This window comes from Anser anser (assembly GCF_964211835.1).
Source record: "Anser anser genome assembly, chromosome: 4".
NCBI classification, from domain to species: domain Eukaryota; kingdom Metazoa; phylum Chordata; class Aves; order Anseriformes; family Anatidae; genus Anser; species Anser anser.
The window spans coordinates 32,394,929-32,420,223 of record NC_139724.1 but is presented as its reverse complement, the minus strand read 5'-3'; the positions used below and the strand labels follow the sequence as shown (position 1 = coordinate 32,420,223).

The following is a 25,295-nucleotide window of genomic DNA, read 5'->3' as shown; positions in this document are numbered from 1 at the left end:
TTCTTTGTGTTTACTTAAATATTAGAAATTTACATATAGTACCTTCATAAACATACTTTGTAAGGTTTGCTTTGCTTTCTCTAGGAGCAAACTTTGGCCAGAGGCTTCAGTTCAGGTGCTTTGCTGAACACAAAAGCCTAGTGGCTTGGTGAAACCTTGAAAAAAGAAAATGAAAACACCCTTTTTAAAAGCATGTTTGCTTAGTAGCTTCTGTCACACTCAAAAGCTGTTAAACTCCTAAAGTTTCTTAAGAAGTTATGTTGAGAGGATAGAAGAGGGGGCTTGCTTAGCTTTATGTTTAAATTGAGTGGTCCCTGAGGCCAAGACAAAAATCAGTATCTGAGGTAGAATAATACCATATCATGCTGATAATAAGGTAGGGGGGAACTCAGTTCAAAGTAGTGGTGCCTGGTAGCTTGAGAATTCCCCTCTACAAGCTGCTGAAACAAGCTTTGTTTTTGTTTGTCATGAATCTTTGTTAAGATTCATGTTCTTATGGCAAGGTTTTCCAATTGACATCTTTTATGACACCTTGAAACTACAGTAGACTTTTTGCATGTGCAAGAAAGACTTGATAAAACAATGTTCTGTTGTCCTTGTAAAGGAAACCAGAAACAATAAGCATGGTTAGCTACTTATGGGAGTCGTGATGAAGTACACAGAGGTTGCATAGTACCAAAGCACTTACAGGAGGGTTGGCTAGTATTGCAGGTGTATAACATCCTTCCTATCTGGGTTTGTAACCTTGCACCCATATTGGAAAGTCTTGTGCAAAAAGCAGTTTTGCTACAAACCAGCAACTCCCATCATTATTAACGTGAGCATGTACCTTTTGTGATTATTTTAAGTATTCCTAGTACTCTTGACTGTACAAAAGCATGATCAAACATTTGAGTGTAACGAGTACTGGGCAGCTGTAAGCCAAGTGCAGCCTTCAGCCAGAATTTGGTCTTTGTTTTGCAGATAAGAACAAAGGTGTAAGGAATAAGCAGCACTAGCACTAGGTTGCTGAAATTCAGTGTTTTTGAAGTTTATTTAGAACACATCATTAAAACTCTCTGTAATCAGTGTTCAAAAATGCAAGCATATTTTTCATATTTATAAAAGTCTCACTGGAGCTTATTAACCTTTTGGAAAAAAATGTATTTCTTTCAAAAACATTGCAAAACCATATTCTCTCTTTGTCACGTATTTTACAGTACTATTGTATAACACTGATAGAGGTGGATCTATGTAGCGTCCTGTTCTAAAATGGGTGTAGAAAGTAGAAGTCCTTCTGAAAGTAGAGGTCACTGACTTCAGTGAAACTAAGTTTTGCTCAAGTTCCCTTGCACTAAACCCACTGCATTTAAAAAATGCCCTGTATAAGAAAGGGTGGTCCTTAATCTTAGTTTCCTTTTTATCCATTTTTTTTAAGCCTTGGCACATGGTTATGCCAATGTTGTGAAGCAAGTGTATTGCAGGCTACAGCCTGCAGCTTCCACCCTGTTTTTTCTGGGGGAAGCTAAGGCCATTTGTCACCAGCAGCTAGTGTCTTTTTGAGTAACACAAAGGGAAATTGCTAAATTAATGGGAATTTCTTTTTAATGGAAAACTAAAAAAAAAACAAGTCAGCTGGTAGTTATTAAATTAACACAACCTGAAGATAAAAGCAACCCCCAAGACGTCAGTTTTACAAATCTTTAGCATTTAACATTAGCATTAGATTTAGCATTGTTAGATACAAGTGTCCTGCACTTACAACCTTAAAACGGTCAAGATGAAGGAAAGTTTAGAACAATCAGAGCTCCTTCTTCCACCCCTCTCAGTTTTTCACCATGCTAACAAGGCTGTTAGGAGATGCCACAACTTGAAATAGTTGTTAGTTACCTGTGGGTGTACTATTAAGCTTAACAGTCAGAAAAAGTAAAAAGCTGTGCCCTCCTTCCTCCATCACCAGCTACACTCAGTACTACAGTAACTAACACCCAGAACATCCTCAAGAGGTAAAGCCCGTGTTGCCCCATGAAAGCAGTGCTCAAACCACCCGATGGCACCAGGGCATCAGCAATGGTGCCAGACATACAGGACCATGGCAAGGGCAGGCCACTTCCAAAGCCTCAGGGCCATACAAGCAAAGGTGACTGCAAAACTACCACAGAGAAGCATTCATTAGCAAAAATAATTACCCAAGTGTATCTCAGTAATAGCTTATTTTTTGTTTAAATAGTCTTCCATCATCCAAGTGGCACAACTTTGGCCTTACACACAGAAGGGCTTAATTTTTATAAGCTTTGTCCTTTTCTTGAAAAGAGGCTTTTCTGTCTCAAACTGTAAGCAACGGCCGTAGAAATAATAATAATATAAAAACAAACACACAGTTAAACCAGGTGGAATTTTTAGGACTCTAAAATGCAAATAGGTGTTCAGAATTAGGAAGAAAGTTATACATACTGCTCAGAGAATGAGTGGAATTTCAAGAAAGGTGAGGACACCTAAACATCTTCAAAAAGGCGGCGGCAAAAATAAGATAGTTTGGTCTCAGTTCCAGTCTTACATTTGGAGAATGCGGTGATACTGAGATAGCAGGTAAAGTTTTAGACTTGAAAGAGGTGAAAATACAGGGTAATACCCATTGGGAACAGTACTGGTTTGTAGATCAAACAGTAGCGATCACACTCTGCACTTATAAGCTTGCGGTGCTTCAGAAAGAAGGCATAGTATTGCCATTTTTATGTGGGGGGGAGGTCATTCAGGCACAGGAGCTTATCACTGTCAACAAATAGTTGACCATCAGAAATTGAAATTAATCAGTATGAGAATCAAGTATTTACAAAGGCAAACTGCAGCTCACTGAGGCTGGTCTGTATGCTACAGCTCAATTTAGGTAGGGAGTCAAGTTCCCTTAAAAAGCCACGGCAGAGCATGTCTGCCATGAACACCTTTTCTCTCTATCCTGCTCTCATCCCACCATACAAAGAGGTTAATATTTGTAAGCACCTTTGGCCAAAGTTATAATATTCAGAGTGGATATTGGCAGAGTACTTGCTGTCAAGAGCCAGTGAAAAATCTGTGAGACTCAATGGAAATACCTTGATGGAAAACTTAGGTAAAACACAGCCATACCACCAGGGCAGCTGGCCAAGAAACAGGTACCCGTTTCTTTAACTACATGAATTACCACTTCAGGTCTTGAACATTTTTTTGCGCTATCACAGGCTACAGCTGCTATTGACTTACAGTTTCCTGCAGAGGGAAGTATTCACTAATGTATAAAAACAAATACTGAGTCAAATGATCTTTGTCAAAGCTGGAAATGTCGCAGTGTGCAAGTGAAGAGCGCAGAACTAGAATGTCAGGAACGGTATTCACTGAATTAGTTTTTACAGAGAAGTCAAAACATTTCAAGGGATAAAACTGTCAGCTTTCCGAGCAAATGAAAACTTATTAAATCAATGGGAAATTAAAAATAGGTGTCTTAAATCTCACCCCTTTACGATTTAGGAGCCTAACTCAGTGCTTTGATACTGACATTATTAACCTAATTAAGAAGAAAAATAAGATCTTTAAAAAGAAGAGCCCTGGAGGTTCCTGTGTTTCCCTGGATATATGCTTCCATCTCAACTCTGTATTCCTTTCTGAAAAAAAAAAAAAAATATATATATGTATATATATATATATATATATATATATATCTGCCTCTTGTTTTTAAGGAGAGGATGTAACTCCTGACTCCTGGCCTGTCCTGAGGTGTGCGAGCATTCCTGAGGCAGCACGTGGGACTTTGCTACCTGTGCTGAGTGTTTCAGGTGGTCCCTGTACCAACAGGGCCCTTCTGTTCAAAATCTTCACGTCTCCCTTGCTCTGTTCCACAGATTCAACAGCAAGGGTGAAGAAAAATGTAAGAATGTTTCTTCCCTTTCCCCAGGGCCTCTTCCTAGCCAGAACTTATTATTTGCAATGCACTCCTGGAGAAGACAGATTAGCAGGTTGGATTCAAACCGATGAGGGAAGAGTACTTTCATCCCTCCCTTTCGTTTTGAATAAAAGAGCAATGAGGATCATTTTGTTGTTTGTAGGTACATACTTTAACACATGAACCTGCATCATAGGTAAATTGTGCTCTAAAATGTGGGTAGACCTGTGCGGTATCAAGAGTTGGACTTGATGATCCTTAAGGGTCCCTTCCAACTCAGGATATTCTATGATTCTATGATTCTATGAAAAGAATAGGTAGAGTAACATCTATCAGGAAAGTCTGTTCATGCTTTCAGAAATGAACTGGTTCTGACAGAAGAGGAACTAAATGGCAAAGAAGGGCTTGGGTGCATACAAAACAATCATCTCACGACGTCCACAGGATGACAAAGATTTTGAGGAGCACACAATTTTTTTTTGGACTAGGTAACTTGAAAAAAAAGTAAAAAAGCCACCTTCATCGTCTAAAGCAACGTTCATAAGAGAAAGCTACCTGGACTCCTTTGAACACTACAGGCGTATATTTTGATGAAATTTTCATTACGTGTTTTTCCTTTAGAAAAGCATTCAGTTTTCAGCTACCATGAAATCATATTTATTTTATTCATTCATCCTCTCCAAGGATTTAGGCTATGGAATAGCTAGATGAAGACCAGAGGAAACTCCTATCACCCCGTTCAGCCAGCAACACAAACATACACACTGCTGAATTTCATTACATGCCCTGGAGCGAGCCCAATAACATACCTAATGAAAGCACATCTTCCAGAAAGGCATCAGAGCCCACGAGGTGCCAAATCTTGCAACATAAATTGGATCAGGGCTTCTTAACTTTGAACAGAGGCAGTACTTTATTTGCAAAAAACTCGATTTCTCCCACACACAGGCGGCATTTGCTAAGTTCCTGAGAGCTCCCCTTGGCTCAGGAAACTTTGAAAGCTACCTACCACTCTTACATGCTGGTAACAGCTTGTCTCCATGAATACATCAGCTACATTTTCCTGCTTCTCTTTCACAGCTTCGTGTGAAGTTTGTCTAATATTTCAGTAGCTACTTAATGCTGCTGTGAATAAAACTGTGGGAGTATTCCATGAGCACGTGGAGATCAGCTGTATTTAGCTCTGGCTGAACCTGCACCACAGAAATGAGTTTAGTGAGAGTTAAAGCTTTTCCAAAGCTAACTAATAATACGTCAATGCTGTCGGCTTTTGGGAGCTCAGCTTCCTGTCCGTGTACCCCCCCACACCCCATATTCAAACCCCACTAAAAGAAAGCAGCCACAGCTGCTTCTTGGGCTAGGGAAAGGTTGGCACAGGAATCCTATTTGAGTAGTGGCTCCCAGAATTTTTGCACTCATGCTCCAGAATTACATGCCAGAAAAGCCATTTTTCCCATTTCATACTGGATTTGTGCTTGTTAAACCCATTTCAATTGCATGATATTCCAGTATGTCAGAACGGAAAGAAGGTGTACTTCTGTATAGTTAAGATTTGACTTCTTGGCTATTCTTCCTTAAATTTACATTAATCCACTGGGGTACAGAGAATTATTTTTCATTTTTCTTCCCTTAATAGAGCATTTTGCATATTTTGAGGGTTCTTATGTTGGTACTGAGCTTTCCACATCCCTTCTTCCCTCCTCTCTGTATACTAGTTCTGCAGCTTTTCAGCTTCAGGAATAATTAAATACATGGTGGGCTCCCAAGATGTTAGAAAACTATGGATAATTATGCAAAGGACAAACTGTTCGGACACTTCCCCAGGTTTTTAACAGCCTCATTATTACAAGCTAGCCAGAAATAATTTTAAAGCCTCATCTCCTTTGGCTAGGAAAACAACAACAGAAAATATATTTTGTATGCTTACATTCAAATAATTGTGTACCGCTCACTAAACAGGAGCGGCGTCTAACCAAGTAAGAATATACTAGCAACCTGAAGAGGAGGATCAACATAACTAAAGGAAGCTTCACATGAGTATTTTGTTTAAAAGTTTATGAAAGAGTTCGTTTTTTTTTTTATGCAACATTTAAAAAATTTTACTTTAATGGAATTTTACTCATGTTCCTGGTGGTTTAATAGTTCATTAAAAAAAGCAATTTAATTACTATTGCATGGGAGGGAGTTGCAGAGAAGATGAGAAAAGTGGGGATAAAAATCTAAGTACCAGTGAACAATTTTTAATTGCATTTACACGGGTAGCTGCTTCTTAGCTTCATTCAAATTTGTTGGATTTTTATGATTCATAATTCTAGGGTAAGCAGATGTTTGACTATAAATGAGAATAGCCTACCCAAACAATCTTAGTGTAGATAAGACACAGATGTATTACAACCCTGGAAAGCAAGCTACGATTAACTTTTTCAGTATATTTTACCTTAAGTATTTCAGAAATAATTGAACATATTTCAGTAATTACATGCAGTAGCTGTTTAATGAACAGTGTGATGTAACTAGTACTAGCAGTTACTCAGTTTTTGTAACTGCTGAAGGAAACGAGCTATCTTCTTTTTGAAAAAGTTGTTCTGATTAAAAAATAAAATAAATCACATGTCTCAGCACTCCTTTTTGCCTCCCCCCGGATAGATAAGAGCACCTCACAAGTCAAAGGAAGTAAATCAGCATAAGCCAATGAGCCTGAACGTGGAATGAAATCCCTGGGGTAAGCGAAGTAACCTGGTAGCAAACATGTAAGACGACAGTGGTGGTTCGGCCAGCTCTGTGTATGGGAGAGCTGTAAAACATTTGCTGCATCATGTCATCTTCACTTTCCTCCTTCTCAAGGAACTCAACATGACAATGCTTCAGAAGTTGCTTCATGCTCTTTTATTCCTCTAATGGGAATCCTTCCATTTAGTTTAAATGTTTTCCAATTCAGGCCCTTCACGTTGTACTGGAGAAAGGCCCAGGAATTGAGATTTCTTAATGCTTTAGGCATCCCAAATCAAATGGTTGTGCTTGAGAGCGGGCCTGCAACGCAGCCTCCCTTAACAGTACCAGGAAGTCCTATTCCTAAGCTCCTGCCTCAAGACCAGCGAAGCAGGGAGGTCTCCTCATATAAAAGAGGGCCAACAAGGTGGCCACCAATTGCCAGAAGTGTCAGACCACAAAGTGCAGTTTTAATGTTCAGTCCATATCAAGAGAAGAATGAGATGGGCTGAGGGGAACCCCACTGCAGAGGAGGGATCTCGGGAAGCTGGTACGATACTCAAACTCCACTGACATGCGCCTACTTGTGTAAAAGAGGGTGTTACACACAGGTTACTAGTGACTCACACCAAAAATAAATAAATAAAAGTCCTGAGAAAGAAAACATTTGCTGTTTTCGGCCTAATTTCCAAGTCAGCTCAAACAAGCTGTACCTCAAGCTGCATTACCTTTCTTGTCAGCTCTCTTTAGATTTTTCTGGTTTCATTTCTATTGTATCATTTTGTAGACCTTAACGTGGCATTTTTCCTGCCTTTTGAGGACCTTTTTCTATGTCATTGACTTTTCTCCCACAATAGACTCCAGGCTACTACTGTATTTAAGTGAAAATTATTTGCTGCTTCTTTCTTGTCAGCTCACCCTTTTTTCTTTAAAAAGAAATCCAAAACCCAGCACACCCCTTGTGTGTCTATTCTGATTCTTTTACTTAAAAGCTTGCTGACTGCTTGCAGTTGCAATGTTCACTATCAACCTGTTCTCCTCATATGGGTTTCCACACTATTTCCATACAGACTATATCTACCTTTAGGGTTGCATTTGAGATAAGATAGTAGAATATTACTTTTCGCATTACCAGTGTACAGACTTCTGCCAGCTCAGATGTGTCTGTCACTGGTTATATTTTCTCCTATCCTTAACAGAGCTGTGCTGTAGGAAGCCTACATTACAGACTTCTGCTAAGTATCAAATATAATCTCAGCTCTTTTCGTTATGAATAATATTTTAGAGATGTTATTTTTTTATTTTATTTTTTATTTATTTTTTACAAAGAGAGAGTTTGATACAACTATCACATGCATACTCTAATGATCCTCTTTGCCAACAAGATACCCACCCAATGGAAAAATGGTCCCATGTGATTGAGAAATATTTTATATTGATATAACTAATAAACAGGTACTGTGGTAGTACAAAAAGAAAGGATAAAAATAAGTTTACTGGCTGAGGATTTTGACATAGGTACTTCATCACATGCTCAAAAGAACTTATTTCCAGTTACTTCACCTGTAGGCACCGTCTGTGCCATCTCAGTTATCAGTGTGGTATATGGGGTAAAAATCCCCAAAGCTAAGCACAGCTTTCTGAAATGAGAGTTTGAGCTAGGGATGCAAGAAGGCAGCAGCTGCAGAAGGCACTGTCTGCACAAACCCAGTACATAACTAATGCTTCTGGGCTGGATTCCCTGACTGCGAACTCACCCAAGTCTCCAATACATCCATGTTAGCTTCTGTGGTGGGTTGGGTTTTTATTGTTAATCTACAATTTAACAAGTTGTTATGCACCGAGACATGCATTTTTGCCTCTACTTCGTTTTCATTCATTTTTAGCTTCCAATCTTTTTGGACTTGCCTGGTGCTCCCCAACACCCAGAGGCATTAGGTTGGGCTGCTAGGACCTAGTTAGACAGAGTCCCCGATGCACAAAGCTCAAAGAAGGGAAGAGAGAGGTTTCAAGCATCTGACTGCAGGAGAGTCACGTGCCGAGGCACTGGGATAATCCAAGGTACCCTGCTGAGAGAGATAAGGGAGGCCCTGCAAGGCTCTAACCAGCCCTCAAGGTAGATCAGCCTCTGTAATTGTTCTGCTAAGTAAGTAAGGGGTGGAGAACCAAAAGGGCTGTAAACAAGTCATGTTTAAAGCAAATGCCGGCCCAAAGCAGGAAGAAATACGTGGTGCATGTGTGTTATTTGCTGATGCACACGTGTTAAGTCCTGACCTACATGAGAAAATACATGCATTATTGGAGGTACAGAGCATCCGCAGCCTGGAAACGTTCCAGTCATCGATGAGAACAATGTACAGATCCAGGACAGAAAGTAACATGTTTTTCTGGCTGGAAAATATGGAAACTATTACCTCTGGGGAAAATAATCCAAAACAAAGACATTCACAGGGAGCTCAGAGAAAAGCATCAAAGTGACTGTGGATTTGGAGGGACAAATGTATGAGGAAAGATTATGAAAGCTGAATATGAATATTTGGCTAAGTACCAATTTAATAAGGGATCAAGAGATAAGTCTACAACTATTTAATTCACAGAATGTTAATGTCATTGGTGAAGCAGACTTTTTTTTTTTAAATGCACCGAGAAGTTTATTTTCTAGTGGATATGCATCCGAATTTTGGAAAGCAGTAGGAAGAGAGTGATTTGTTCAGTGTCCCATTTAAACATTAAAGTCAGTTCTTAATCAAATCTTACCTGAATCAGACTTTAAAGTCTTGAGCAATTGAACTACAACATGGGGAAAAAACATGGAGGCTAGTTTGTGATTTCTTAGCTTGGTTCTTCTACAAATTTCTACTAGTAGCAAAAAAACTTTAATTCCAGGAGGAGTTTAACACCATATGCTGGCTTTAACTGGAAAGGCACATTATGCCTAGGCCAAGAAGAAACTGAACACAAGCCTGACGAGCAAAACAACAATAACCAAAAAACCACAAACTGACAGCAACAAACCAAAACATCACCTACTTTTCAACCAACATGTGTTTTAAACTGAGTTTCTGATGCAACTGCATTATCCCTATTAGACTGAATCCTGATGGAAGTCAGGGGAGTAAAGTCAGTAGCTCCAGTTAGACTTTGAAGACAGCACAGCTCAGTAATAGCAAGTGAAAGATGAAACACGGTATTCACAGTGAGTCCTTGTACTTGCAAGGTACCAGACTGAGAGCACGATATAACATCACTCGTTATTAATATCAGGCTACAATGAAAAGACAACCAATGGTAATTTAAATTAGTAAGACAATGAAGACTCTGATTATTAAATTAATTTACAGCTTTTTGAAATGGAAGATAGTCTAATTTTTTAAAGGTGGGTTACTTCTATCTCCATCATTGTAATACCTGATAGTAACTGAAGAATTTTTGAGGTTTTCGAGAAACATTCTCATGTGAATGAACTTATTTAATATTCCTTCCCTCCCCCCCCCCAAAGCTCTTGTTCATGCTATCATACTCAAAGACAGTCACTGCAATAAATTTACAGAATAAGTTCTCACTGAACAAAGCCTCTATACTGCAACTAATTCATATTTTTTGGGGGGAAGAGAATGAGTTTCACAAGAGGACAATAAGATCAGTCTTGAGCATGCGTTGGCTTTGTTCAGCTATGGTGGACCAGAGCCTCCACAGCCAAAACTCAGCACTAAGTTTGCCAGCATCAAATGTCTAAAATGGCATCTGATTTTGAAAGGTGTACACATCTAATAAGCCTCAGACTTATGCTTTTATTTGTGCATACATCCTTTTTTTTTTCCATTCACTGAGGGAAAAAAAAAATCAAACAATAAAACCAAACACAACAGAAACAAATACCTTGCAAAAGTATTTTCTTCAAGATTTTTTTTCCAGACCTAGATAATAGAATTCCACAAAGTCTGTTCTCAGGATCAAATCTTCTCCTCCCCTGTAATATCCAGGCAGGGTAGAGGAGAGGCAAAGGGGATAGATGCAAGGCTTGTGTTGAAGCCTATCTTTGCTACTATTGAATACAAGCTTAATAAAAATAGTTGAGGGACTGGACAGTGACAGTGATATCCCAAACCACGCAGGGGCTGGGGGTGCTGCCATTGCCAGGTCCCCCTGGCAGCAAAGGGCATCTCCCTGGGAACACTTGCCTTAGTGGGAGCCCACTTTTGGGACAGCAAAGGGCTGTTGCTACACAAAAACTCCCCTTCCAGCCATACTATAAATTTCAGCACTCTCAAAAGGTGGGGATTTGGCTAACTCCCAGTTTTAAAGAAATTAAAAATGTCTTTCAAGTCACTAAGGCAGTCAGATCCTATCGGTTCTCAGTGTGCTTTGAATAACAATGCTGGCTTCTGTCCAGTGGGAGCAGCTTGGCTTTTTCTGCCACACTGCTGTTATTTTGAGCTGGGGCCTTAACACACAGACACAGAAAATGAGGTTTTAGAAGATTAATAATAATAATAAAGTCCGAATTGTAACACTATTGCTAAGAGATTAATCTGATGGAGGGGAAAAAAGCCATCTTAATTACCTGACTTAATTGGCCCAGATGGATGAACTATAATTCTGCAGTAGCCTGACATGTGAAGAACAAGGCATGTGCAGGTGCTGCGGGGCACCCCTGGGCTCCGAGTGCTGGGGCAAAGAGAAGGAAACATCCAAAGGGGCAGCCCCTGCAGCTGCAGCACCCTCTCCCACTTGTCCTGCCCCTCAGATTTCAGTGGGAATACTGAAGCCAAAAAGCTTTGGCCAACAGGTTTTAGCACAGGTACTGGAAGCATGGCCATTTGATGTGAGTAAGCTTGGAGTCCTAGCTCTGTGTCCCCTCCTGTATGTTTAGTCTGCCTTGAATGGATTACTGGAGACCCTTCCAATCCATTGCACCTCGAGGTAGAAATCCCATCCCTGCTTTTTCTCTGTCCCCCACCTCTCCGTCCACTCTCCTCAGGCTTGAAGTACCTCCAGCTGTGAAAGGGGACAGCCGCTGCAGTAGCCTGGAAGAGTTTAGATGCAAGTGGCAAGGAAATGGGGGTAACATTGCTTGCTTTCTGTGGAGCAACCCACCACGAACTTGTTACGGAAATTACCAGGAGGCAAGACAAACGGAAACTTACTCTGACACGGGGAAGAATTTCACTGAATTATACCAAACTGAATTCCCCACAGGCAACGCACTTGCATTCCTGACTGATCCAACCTTCCTCATTCAGCAGAAAAAGGGTGCAAAGGAAGCTCAGCAACAGCAGGATTATTAGCAAAAAAATCCCATTGACTTCAGTCAGCTGGTATTTCAATGCTGAAATTTTGTTATGCAATATTTTTTTTTTAAAGTAGTGGATTAGAAATATGCTATTTTGTGTTTCTTTCCCCTAAAAGGGAAAGGGACAACTATTTTAAGCTTCTCCCTGGCCTTTACTTCATAAAAAAAGTTAAAAATCAAAATAAGTGTTAAGCGAGACTTGCTGGAGAGTAATTAAAAATACTTGATGATTTTACAGTATCGTTTTTATCATTCAGGCACCATGGGCTCTGAACTAAATAGTAAAGCAACCTATAAATAGCACTCAGCTTCAGCAACAACTTGTCAAATTTTGCTACATTAAGAAAAGGATTAAGTCGCAGCTTTTTGATCTACTGAAGGAATGTTATCAAACCAGGGTATACACGAATACTATGTCAAATGCATATTATTTACACATAGCATGCCAGCGATAGGATGGAGGAGCTCAGTTATCCCAAATCACCCAGCATCACTCTGGAGCACTTCTTTACTGTCAAATGTTGTCCTCAGCACGAGGTGGGCACTAATCTCATCTACACAGTGATGCAGAATGTGAGCGATGGAAGTGTGGTCCGTGCAAAATGGGATTCAGCATGTGGGGAAAAGGATTACATGGTAAACTAGAAGACAAACTCAGTCATGCTGGGTAGCTGCAGCATGCTGGCTGTGCATTCGGCAGCACAGGCTGGGGACAGACTTGCTGGAGAACAGCTCTGCAGAAGAGAGGGGGTGTTCAGCACAGCAAGTCCCTGGCAATGCATGCCAGGTAAGCCCTCTTGTCACTGGCCTGCAGGAAGAGAAGCCTTTAAAGATTTCGTCTTGTAGTGTCTCAGCTGCACAAAGTTTCCTTTCTTTTCTGTCCTGAATCTTCAATAACCTCTGCAAGTTTGAATTCCATAAATAAAATATTTTTGTTTACTTTAACCTTAGCCTGGCTTGTATTAAAGTGAGTCTCACAGTCCTTAAAACCGAGGCATCATTTAATCACATCTGTGTACTCCTGTCCAAAAAGTTATAAACTGCATCCCCCCGTAACTGCTTTGTGGGAGCAAGGAGCTGGTATGTAACACAGTGTCGATGTCTGTGTGGAAGAGACCAGTTGCCAGCAAAGGGCATAGCGCAGAAAAGTCCAAGGGTGTCCTAACAGTAGGCTGACACAACAGCAAGCAGGGCACCTCAACCCTGAAGATCTGAGGACCTTTTACCATTTTTCTTAATAAATTGCGATAGTTCATTGAGAACTGGGTGTTAGGGAGAAATAAACTCTTATTTTTTATTTTAATAGGTCATGCACGCACATCAGCTTTTCAGAGAAGTACATTTGTGAGAGCACGCGTCTTGTTGGAGATGGCATCAGATGGGAAAGGTCACTTTTATTCACACCAAAATATTAATTGCGTTTTACTACACTATACTTCGAAGCAAATGATTGTATGAGCCTTCATTTAGATGGTTCAAATCCTGTTTCTTCTCTCGCAAGTTATATCAAAGAAAGTTTGAGATGACCAGAATATTTGAAAGAAAAAAAAAAAAAAAGGCTGTGAAGTGCTTAATGTTTTAGACACATAACAACAACAAAGCCACAAGCTAGAATTAAACAAGTTCAAATTACTTTTCTTTGTTCTTTTTACATCTCCCAAAATCATGCCTGGCCAGCATCGCAGCATAATCTGAGAGACTCTAATGAAAGGCACAATCTAACGCATGCAAATAGGGCTGTTACTCGATACACAGTTAAGTACTTTATAGATCATTATTGGTTTACATCTCAAAGAAAGTTTCACAGTCTCTTACTGTGGAGTAAAAATGAGAGAGTTTAAGTTAAAACATTTTGATCTCCTTGTAGAAGCACTTGCTGTTAACAAAAAGCATCACTGGGGGGTTGCCACAAAGGAGGTTTCTCTTTTTAGGAAGACCAGGATCCCTGCTAAGACACTCATGGAGAAAGCAGAGTGCCAGACTCAGTTCCTTTCATGAGCCCAATAACCTTCCTCTCGGAGGACAACTGCTGCTCCCGTGACTGTTGCAGGGGCTTGTACAGAGCTTTGCTCTTCTGAGTTAGGACTTTCTCAAATTTTGCAACCAAGGCTTACTCGCAGCCAAGTTTTCTCCTGCTTTTCCTGACAATGGTCTCTGAGTTACATAGCTGTTTACTCACTGAGGTTCACAGGCAATAATCTTGTCCCCCTTACATTACTAAAAGAAACAACTGACTTTGTATTTTCTAATGCATTAATTCAAATTCAGTACCATCAGCTTTCACAAATTTGCTGAAACTTTTTGTCATAGGGTCCTCCAGCTGCTGGAGGGAAAAAAAAAGTGTAGCCAATTAAATGATGTTTTCCTACTGACTCTGGTTTCAAAGAAAAACTTGTAAGTATGACTCAAAGGAACTCTGGAATCTCAAAAATCAGAAGGTAAATTTTTAACAAGACCTATGAACTGTGCTGTATATTATTTTAGTGCTATGGTCATGAAGTTGGAGGGATCTGTCTCATGAGTTTGGTAGTATTGCAGTAAGTGCATGATTTTGAGAGAGTTAGTAAGTCTGAATGTTTTCTTTCAGGTGGTTGTTAAAAGTTAAAAATCACATAGTGCAATGAACGCAGGAATTGTTGGGTACTTTTCATACACACAGTTTTCTCCCCAGCTCCCCAAAGCCATCTCTGTCTCTACAAACTGTTTGAGGAAAGCTGTCTATCAAATGCAGCAGCAAGAGCTTTGCTCCCTCGTTGAAGTGGCTTTCATTTTGGTGACCTGATGTTACTGGACCATTGCTGCAGAAGATGTCAGAAACATACTAGTTTTTCTTCAGTGGTCTCCTCCCACCCAAAATGGAAGTATTTCAGGCAATTTTTCCATCGTTCAGTGGTGTTTAAGACCCTGAGGTGTCACTCTTTGTGGACTGTCCAGCAATGCATTAGTTCATATCTCCTTTCACAGCAGGAAAACCTCTGCCCAAAATGGAAGCCAAGTAGGGCTATGTTTGAGGCCACCCTAAAGGAGCTCCTCTCAAACTTCCCTACTCCATGACTGGATGCACCCCCATCTTAGTACAGCAGGAAGCCCCCAGGGTCTGGAGCATGCTACTGCTACCAAAGAAGTCACATCTGTCTCACAGCCTGCTCCTGACAGGCCCCAGGAAAACTGGCACGCTGTCCTGGATAATTGCTGAGGCACCTTTGTTCTAGGAGATTCGCTATCAATCTCCTTTGTTGGCACAATGCTGCGCTATAAAACCCTGAAAAGCAGTATAGAGGAAACTGCTTGCATGGAGTTTCTTGAAATATGCTGTTCAGTTTATTTCTATTCTCCCGTTGTCTGCATGAATGTTTTGCAGAAGGAGTAGCAACAGTATTATGCCTTCACTGTCCCCTTTGCACTAGGTGCCCCCAGTATATTTTAGGCCCTTTCTTCTTCTCTTTCCCCACCTGCACCCATTCCAAGTCTCCCTCCTCTTAGTGGCATTATTACCAATAATCTGCAAATCTCTGACAGTACCAAAGTCAAAAGCAGAATTCATACCAATTTCATCAACATTATTATATATTATTAAATGTGGGGAGACTCAAGTGGACAAATTTTAACTATAGTTGCCTTGTACATATCACTCGATACTGGTGTTAAAATACCTCATTGTACTGTCATACACGTGAACCTTCCCTCTCGCTCTTACCCATGACTGCTGGCATAAACAACAGCCAGACACAAACATCTGCAATTTTTGATCTTAGTGTGTGTAATATAACGCTTCCTGAGCCATGCAATTACTGGCACACATGCAAAGCCCAGTGGAATACATGACATAGATATTTAAGTACAGGCTTGCCTCTGTAGGCTTGAAGCCCCATGAGAACTGCTGCAGCTACACCATCCTTTTCAAGCAGAGAAATATAAAGGACTGCAATACACAAGCAGACTGCTTGGAAGACACACCGACTGTATATAGCCAGAGCCAGGACAAGAGAGGATAACAAGGCTCTGGTTAAAGCAGACTGCTGAGAAAGCAGGACCAACGGAGGAGGAGAACATCGATGGTGGTCCCTGTGAGCCCAGACTGTCAGCATCTCTCAGGATCAGACCCATGGAGAGGGTGACATAATTAGAAGGAGTATTTATAGTTTGTTAATAAAACAGATGAAATGGAATGAGGATTAGAAAGGATCTTCTAATCCTCTTCGCAAATAATTTTTTTTAAGACGTAAAACTAGTATGTGATTTATAACATTCAAAATGAAAGACACATTTCTGATTAAGTTTTATTACTACACTAAAAATGAACTTAGTCATGATGAATTTTTCTGATACTAAAACGATATAAAATGCAAATCCAAAAGGATTCTTCATCTGCTTACTATTAATGTCCATCTATGAAATCAAATTTGTTAAAACTAATTTAAGGGTCACTCTTTTAGGAAAAAGAATCACCATTTTGGGAAGCTGTGTCTATTTTTCAGTAGCACAGAAAGTGTTATAACTCTCTTGGCTGGTGTAGCTGTCGTTTCAGATGAAAAATTATCATCTCAGCAGCCATTGTCAAAGAAAGAAAAAAGGCTGCCCATGAAAACAACTACATTAAAAATCTTAATGTTCATATACATATGCAAAATTTATTTAAGTTTTTTTAAAAGTTAAACATGATTATGACCTCTCTGGCAAAAAGACAAAACTTAAATGGTAAGTTTAATATCAACTCCCATTTTTACACTGGTGAGCATCTGCTTGAAAACAAGAAGATATCTCATGAGAGTGCAACCCACAGTACTAACTTCTGGTTCGTTTGTATGTTCTCACACGTTGCTCAGCATCAGTCAGGCTAAAGCAAGACGAGGGAGCGAGACAAAATACCATAGTTTGTTCATCTTCTGATGCTCAGGAATACCAGTAAGGAGTATTTTTTTTTTTTTTCAAGTTAGTCATTGAGAAAACAAAATCAGCACTACCCCTTGGTCTTTTAGTTTGTGTATGTATATGCGTTTACTGAGCAACAAGTTAAAAATTAAGCTTGGCTAATTTTAGCAGAGATGAGTCATACAGATCCCCAAGAACCAGCCAAATTCTACATTCAGCAGTGTTCTTTGCTTCTCGTAGATTTTGGAAGGAAAAATTTGTTCCACATGTGTACAAAGCAATTTGAAAAAACAAAACAAAACACATCATTGTATGGCTCAGCTAAGGACTCCACTTTTTTCCTTTCCTCTGCCTGTTCCATGCCATCATTTTGAACAGTCAAACAAGCTACCCGTGTTTGTGGCCAGACACCTCCAGTATCCTCCTGTACCAATACCGGACCAGCAGTAACACACCACTAAGCCAATCTCCAAGACTCCCAGTGAAAACTTTCTGTAGAAATCAAGTTATCAAGTGTCTCTTAACAAAATAAATGCTTCACACACACGCAAACTTTTTTTTACTGAGGAGCAGGGAAGTCTTATGCTCCACACTCAGGTTTGAGGCAGGGGTGAGTGTACTGAGGCAGGTTTGAGTGGTGTTGCTAATAACTTTCACTCAGACTAGTTTTGTGCCGTAGCCCTTGGAGGCTTCAGGTGCTCAAAGCTTCATACAAACCCTGGATGCAAAGCATTCACTATTACCCCTTTGAGAAGAACTTCATTAAACTGTTCAAAACCGCTGGCTTTCTTCCTTGCTTGGGGGGAAACTTCACACTACATCAACAACTTAACTTCACATTTCTGAAGACTCGTATTTAAGTATAGCTAGATAAATTTCACTTATAACTGAAGGAGATGCCCAAACAGTGGCACCCCTAATCACGAAATCTGCTATGCAGAAGCCAATGAAGAAAATCAGACATTTGCCTGCTATAAATGGGTCCCACTGGCCCAAAACATAATTCCAAACCTAACAGAGTTTAGCCACATTTTTACAGACCATTTCCAAATAAAGCAGGAGAGACACATGAATGTATCTTTCTATAAATGTTTCCCTCCCTTCTGCATTTCTCAGAAACCATAATTCAAACACGGACCAGATCTAGCAGACCAGATTCAGGCAAAATATAATTTGCATTTAAATCAGTGAGTGCTACTGGTGACTAGAAGGCAGCATTAAACCACGTGTACTTATTAGAGTCCTAACAGAAACATGTATTTTAAAACAGATGGTAGAAGTTGAAAGAAAATTGAATCACAAAATAGAATCATTAACATAAATGCTTCCTCTTGTAATTAGCTACCACTCTGTTGGTATCAGCTAGGGTGTTGGTGGGTATCATTCATTTCCTCATCTCAGAATCTAAATGTATGTGTTGTTTCACTCCCGATTTCTTTCCTCCGTCTGCACAGGTGCTTTATTTTCCTCACAGTTTCCCTGGTTAGTCTCCTTAGTCACTGAAGGCATCTGAGCAGACCAATTTATCCTCTCTTCTCCATCCCACCAGTAGAGTTCTCCACACTTACTGAAAGAACTGGTAGGTGTTGACAGAGGGGGATATTCTGGGACTAGTTCAGACATATTTCTCCATATAGCTACCTCACACATCACAGCACAACCTTCCACTTGCAAACATGGTAGCCTGGAAAGACAGCTTGGGAAGTACAAGACTAACGTAAAACAGCAGAGCATGGTCAGGAAGCTCTATTTTTTTCCCCCTTTCCCTTCTTCCTCCTCAACAAGATTTCTGCAGCAAGAATTAACTACCAGTTTGGCTGATTCATGACCCAGGACATCACTTAATCTGCTCTTCACTGCTGATAACAGCGATAACTGTCTTGCTGGTGAAAAACACCAATGGGATTTCGAGTGCCAGTAAAACCCGGTCCACACAAGAAACAAGGACACATAAGTACACTAGCACTAGTATAACACAGAGCATCAAAAAGGCTCAAAAACATCAAAGTTCAAAAAGAAGCCATATAAAGATGGAATTCCCTTACCTGACGGAGCTCTCAGCAGCATACATCCAGCATGTATTCCCCCACAACAAGAAGCATGCTCCTGTGTCTCCTTATCGAGGAGAAAAGAAGCTGAGTGCAGGCTCCTGCTCATCTGCAAGCTGTTGAGCTGCCTGGCTCACACCTGAGCCCCAGAGGAGCCCCAGCTGCCAGTGATGGGTACTTTGCCCTGCAGGGCCTTCAGGCAGGTAACACCACCTCTTGAAAACAGACCTGCAGGTCACCATGAAGTTCCCCATAGGGTTCTGTGCAAGGGGCTGCTGGGCTCAGGCTGTAGATCTAGGTACACAATCGTCATTTTAAGCACCTTCAGCCAGAGCAAAAAAAATAAATAAAATAAAATAAAAAAATCCCTGAGACTGTTACAGGCATTGCTTTGGACTCCTGGAGAAGGCAATAGCTGGTTTTGCACATTTCCAGTCTAAATCAGAGCAGCTACATTGGGTTTTTGATCCACAGGAATTTAAAGAAATTGAAACAGGCCATGGAATTTAACCCTGAGACCTTGTATTTTCTTTCTAACATTAGGGTGCTGCAAATATTGCAGTAGCCTAGAAATGAGATCTCAAATGAAAATTGAATGACTGTAGTCATTTCTCTGCTCTTTGGATCAGTGTCCTCAGCAAAAAAAAAAAGGGGTGCAAGTTTGAAGGAGTCAGGCTCACACAAACAAAATTACACATACGGTGTAGTAGGTAAAGGCCTGAGCTGCAAAATCATTAGCTCCTTCCTCTACACAATTTATCAACAATGATTTACACATAGAGGAGAAATCACTACAATTTTATTTAAAACATCCATGGTTTTGTTCTCCTGTATGGAAAAGAGCAAAACTTCCACCTGTTGTTTTCTCAGCTGGAAGTTAATCCATGCTAAATTTTGCTGCAGTGCTGAAGATTTCTGAAAAGCTTCACAGATAATTGAATTGCAGCTTCGATACGTGGGATCCCTCAGTAGCCTAAAGAGCATCATCCCCTGTTTGTCATAAACATTTTTAAAACTGTAAGAGGAGTGGTGAGAAAAGAAGGACAGATGAGCCTGCTCAATGATTCTGGTTGCATTACTTCTCCCAGCAGTTTTTACTAACTACGCTATAATTTCACATGGTTATTTCAAGGTTTTAGAAGTTAGGGGACTGACTGAATTCAAGCCAGTGGTGCTGTAAATGCTGGCCAAAGCCAAGTACCCCGATTCTCCATGAAAAAAGCAAGCTTGTTCCTCCCTCAGTGGAACTATCATCTCTTGAATTTTCTACTCAGCTGTTTCCAGTGATGGCTCATTTTCAAGGCAGGCTCCCACTGGGAGCTCCTCTGGGTCCTGCACGAATTGCTCAGGCAGGTTCTCACCAGGCTCAGTATGGGCACCAACCGAGTCTGGAACAGAACCAGGTTTTTTCTGGTGCTCTTCTTTAGCACAGTTTTGAGGTACTTTTGTCTGTGTAGATGACACTGAAGTGTTGGTTCAACAGAACATAATGACGCATTTGCAGCATAATTATAAGATCTGCTATTCGATTATAAGATCTGTTATTCACTCCCTCTTTCAAAGTTCACTTGAACTTCTGACTTTTCTTTTTTTTCTTTTTTTTCCAGTGAAGGTAGCTGTTTCATGGCACAGCGATTTGGGAAATGATTGCATATAAAAGTTAACATTTCACTCATCTTTCAGCACCCTCGGATAATTACAATTCTGAATATTGTAAAGCCAAAGCAGCTCATTTACAGATGGCAAAAACTGTTGGTGTTGCAGGAAAAGAATGGTGAGCATATAAGCATATAATCCTAGCAGATGTTCTGAATCTTGTGTATGTACAGGGGCAGCAAAACACTTTAAAAACTTCTCCTTTCACAAGGAGAACTAGCTGTAAACTCTTCACCATAGAAAGTTCAGCAAACCTCCTTAAAACTGCTTTGCTGAAGGATCTAAGGTTAAAACAACCCAGCTCCTCCTGATGAGTGAGCCCCTCTTTTAGGGCTGCAATTTGAAGCTTTCTCTTCCTCTGCAATTCTGAGCAAAATCTGCTCCTGTAGCAGAGCCACCACCTCCCCAAGACAGAGGCTGCAGTTCACTGCTTAGGACTTTCACTACACTTTGTCAGCACACGTAGACCTCAAAGACATCTGTCTCTGGAAGACAATAGCTCCATAAAGCAAACATCAAATCAATAAAAATGACCTTAAAAAGCTGCTTCCTGCTTTTTAAGAAGTAATACAAAAGATGGGACAGAATTAAACATTTACTGAATGGTCAAAACTGATAGAAGCCATGATTAATTGATTTCAAAATCCCAAATGGCACAATCATTCCCGGCTAAGCACAGAAAGCAGAGCAGTTGGCTCTCTCCTCCCAAACAGGTTAAGATGGTTAGTTTGACATTACATCCCATTTCTGAATATTTTGCATTCCTGATGTCCCGGGCTGAGACAATAGGAATAACTCATACTGCATAGGAAATACTGCTGGGCATTAAGCCTGAATCATGTGCAGCTCAAGTCAGAGCCCTTGACCTCCCCGAGCACCTTGCTGCAGCTGGGACCACCTGCAGTTTTGGTGCAGTTCAGTCCCCTGGACAAGGCACTCAGGAAGAGCGAGGCATTTAAACACAGATAATAGATTTGTCGCATCGTGCACTTTCCCGGTGAATTGCTTTATACTGATATATTCCTCTCTTCTTTCCTGAGCCTGTGAAGTATGACTGCCACTTAGCAGCACCTTATTGTACAAAAGGACGCACTGAAATAGAGGAATTCGTTGTGGTGAGACAGCAGTCTGTGACAAGAGATCCATGTCCCTACTCATCTTCATAGGACATTTCCAGACAGTTCAGGTACATTTTTTAGTGTCATACAGGGATTTTTAGAGTCACGGTTGATCTGAAAAGCTTCCTGTGCTGTAAAATTTAACTGCACACATCACTGTCATTATAGTTATTACTACTGTTATTAGATTTATTCTTCATATGAACTATACAGCTGTGAGCTACCTGTGTTCACAGCACAGCCACAGCCACCACTCTTCTCCTTTCTGCCCCAGAGCAAGCTGTGTGTGCTGAAGGCCAGCTCCTCCTTTCTGATGCAAATGTCATCGCAACAAATGAATCAACTCTTTCTTCTGGTGTGGCAGAGCCAGCAAGCCTGTCTATAGCATGATGGAAAATTATAGTAATAGGATAGTGGAAAAATTACAGTTAGTGAAGAATGGAGTTTATTGCTTTTAAATTTAACAGCCCTGTGGAGAATAGGAACAGCTTTTCTGCAGAAAGACTTGATGTCAGTGCCAAAAATTTGAATTGACACCTTAAAATAACCTGCCAAAGAAGGAAAAAAATAGCCTTTCTTCTTGAAATACTACTGCGGAGTTAGATCAAATTAAACCCTGTTAATACTGCTGACCAGAGGTATGAGTTGGGGAAATGGTGACTATTAACTGTGAATTTAGGACCACGTTCATGGAAGAGCTGCAGGGGTATTCAGCAGGGATAGTTGTTCTGGGTAATTTGCTTGGAAATTCTAATACTGACTAAAAACCCCTAAGCTTCTACTCAAATGGGGATAATTTTACTGTCTTCAAGTAGATAAGGGCAATCTGACTTTTCTATACAAGAGCTTCTCAAGAAATTCTGGTGGGACACTTTTTTTTTTTTTTTGTATGTATTAAAGCTAGTACAGGGGTTTCTGAAATTGTATTTTTTTTTGAAAAAAAAAATCAAGACAAGACATTGCATTAAGTCTCAATACCTAGACTAGTCTTGCATATTTTGCTGTTTAGCCCTGCTGTACTTAAAATGTCATTCATATGTTTGCATCTGGTTTCCTTGCAATAGAGATGATCATATCCAACTTTTCAGTATTGACAGCACCACTGACTGTCTATATTTCTTCACAGTAAAACTTAAAGTCACAATTACATCAGTTACACAGGTTGGCTTTGCATTCAGTACATGTACTTGTCTTACATGTTCAAATTCTGAGGCCTGACTGGAGACCCATCACAAGGTCTCCTCAGTTCTTCTGAAAAAGCAGACCCCAGTATAAAATGCCATGCAACAGACAAATATCTTTATTTCTATCTTTTAGGTACAATTAGAAAGTCTTCGCCAGTTGCCATCACTTAGTAAAACTTTTAATAAGTGTGTAGATATAAAATCTAATCTTTTGGCCAGAAACTAATATGACTAATTACATTCTACTATCTACGTTTCCCCCAAGGTTTCAGTATTTTCTGCTTTCTTCCTGAAGTGTAAGATTATACGATTGCTATTTGTTCTGTAACATGTTAATTATTCAAACAATACACAAACTGTATTTCAGTTTCTACCTGGGAGAGAAAGCATCACCATCTCCATTAACATAATGATGAAAAAAAATTTTAAATTTACAATTTTAAGTTTTGTTTTTATAGAAAATCAGCGTTAGTGCACAAGCTAGACCAGTTTTCACAAGCTTGGTGAAAATATTTTAAATATAAAATTTATTTACCAAAATGCAGGTTTGGGTTTCTTCAAGCCAATGTGCAGTAAGAACAAAATGAGGAGATTACTGAGTCACTCCTCGAATGACTCAACTGAGGCAATTCACCTCAGTGACACCCCAACCCTAACATTTCAGGGACCAGCAAAGGTGCTTATGTTTTTTGGCTTTCCATTGCTACAGCTGCCTGGCTCAGATGATAAGAAAATTGTTAAGGTCAAAGGAAAACCTCTCCTCTCCTCTCCTCTCCTCTCCTCTCCTCTCCTCTCCTCTCCTCTCCTCTCCTCTCCTCTCCTCTCCTCTCCTCTCCTCTCCTCTCCTCTCCTCTCCTCTCCTCTCCTCTCCTCTCCTCTCCTCTCCTCTCCTCTCCTCTCCTCTCCTCTCCTCTCCTCTCCTCTCCTCTCCTCTCCTCTCCTCTCCTCTCCTCTCCTCTCCTCTCCTCTCCTCTCCTCTCCTCTCCTCTCCACTTTTGTCTTTTCTTTCTTATCTGCAGTGTCTTTTCTTCTTGTCTACTCCTGTGGGAGCAGCCTGTCTCTCTCACTGGTGTAGCTCTCAACAACTGCTGTACAGAGGTGCTCTCAGTGAACTTCAGCAGTCACTCCTTAAAAAATATGAAAGACTGAGCTGGTGTAGTTTCAGTTGTTGTCTGTCCTCCTAACTGAAGATATATATTCATTAAGGTACATTGTTGGGAGAGACCTAAAAAGCCATGGCATTGAGTCCCCTGCTGTAAAAAGGGGGTTGATTTCTTCCAAAGTCCAGTGCTCTTGCAATGAGCTACTGATGGATGTGCGAGACCATTAAGCCTTATCACACCACAAATACTGATATTCAAATACACAAAAGTTACTTATTTGGAGTATCTGTTAATTAATGATCTGTTTTCAAAGATCTGCTGCACTGGCAGTGTGTGTAGCAGTGACTGTGATCACACTGCTTTAACAGCTGTGATCATGTGTCATGTATTCATTGCCATACCATGTACCTACCATGTCATTACCATGGTAAGTTCAGTGAACTCTAGTGTTTACAGCACTTGGAAAATTATTTACAATTTATTCATTCAAGAATTGAAAGAAAGAAATACAGATGAAGTACTTGTTCCTTGTAGTCTCCCAGCATTTCATGGAAAAAAAAAAAAAAAAAGAGGAATATCCTACATCCTGGGGGAAGGCTGGTTCCTCTCAAGAGTAAATCTCTCTTGAACAGCTTGATATAGCACTGGATTGTATTTCTAGGGACACTTCAAGTTCTTGGGACTCTGTTGCGGAAAATCTTAAAGTGCTATTATTTTTAAAAGGTCCTATATAAATAATATAAATACTATATAAATGTTAACATAAATGTACTGCTATCATTCATCACTCTGCAACCATTTCGTTCATACTGCCAAATGAGTTTTGCATGCATTACCTTCCTGCTAAGCTCCATCAAAGGTCCTATGAAAGTGCATTTTGCTCTGCCAAACCAAATAATCTGTTGCCAAGAAACCCACAGAGGTTTTTTAATCATTCTTTTTCTACCTTCATACAGTTTAGACAAAAATAGCTTAAATATTTGATTGAAACAGGTCATTAATCAGCATTTCCGTTGACAAGTGCTCTCTGTCTTTAATTAGAGGTTTTTATTTCAAGCATTTTTTGGGTCCAGAGAAGTTAACTCTTACAAATTACTTGTCTTACAAAAAGCTTTTTGATACCATGTACGAGAAAGCAAAAGGCTCTAGCGGTACACACAGAGGCCAGGCCACTTTGTTTGCCTCCCAGTGGCTGCAGATAACTTTCATTGATTTCACACCACATCTATTTATCGTACAGCTTGCTTACGTGAGCAGTAACCATAAACCAAGTTGAAATTGCAGCTACAGCATCCTAATGGGTTCATGGTAACTGCTTAAGCGTGCTCTCATGCCCAACAGTGGGAGTAAGGCATGTGACCTGCTTGCTCTTGCCTTTATCTCTCCTTCTCTTTCTTTCTCTTCTGAGAAATCTTAG

General features: G+C 40.2%; 1 long non-coding RNA gene across 1 annotated transcript; it reads left to right on the top strand.

Annotated features, from left to right (window-relative positions):
* The first annotated feature begins 20,154 nt into the window (after positions 1-20,154).
* On the top strand, positions 20,155-22,706 carry LOC310899675. Its single transcript, XR_014584479.1, has 4 exons — positions 20,155-20,256; positions 20,425-20,591; positions 21,514-21,659; positions 21,866-22,706. It is a non-coding gene; the product is annotated as an uncharacterized lncRNA (long non-coding RNA).
* The last annotated feature ends 2,589 nt before the right edge of the window (positions 22,707-25,295 follow it).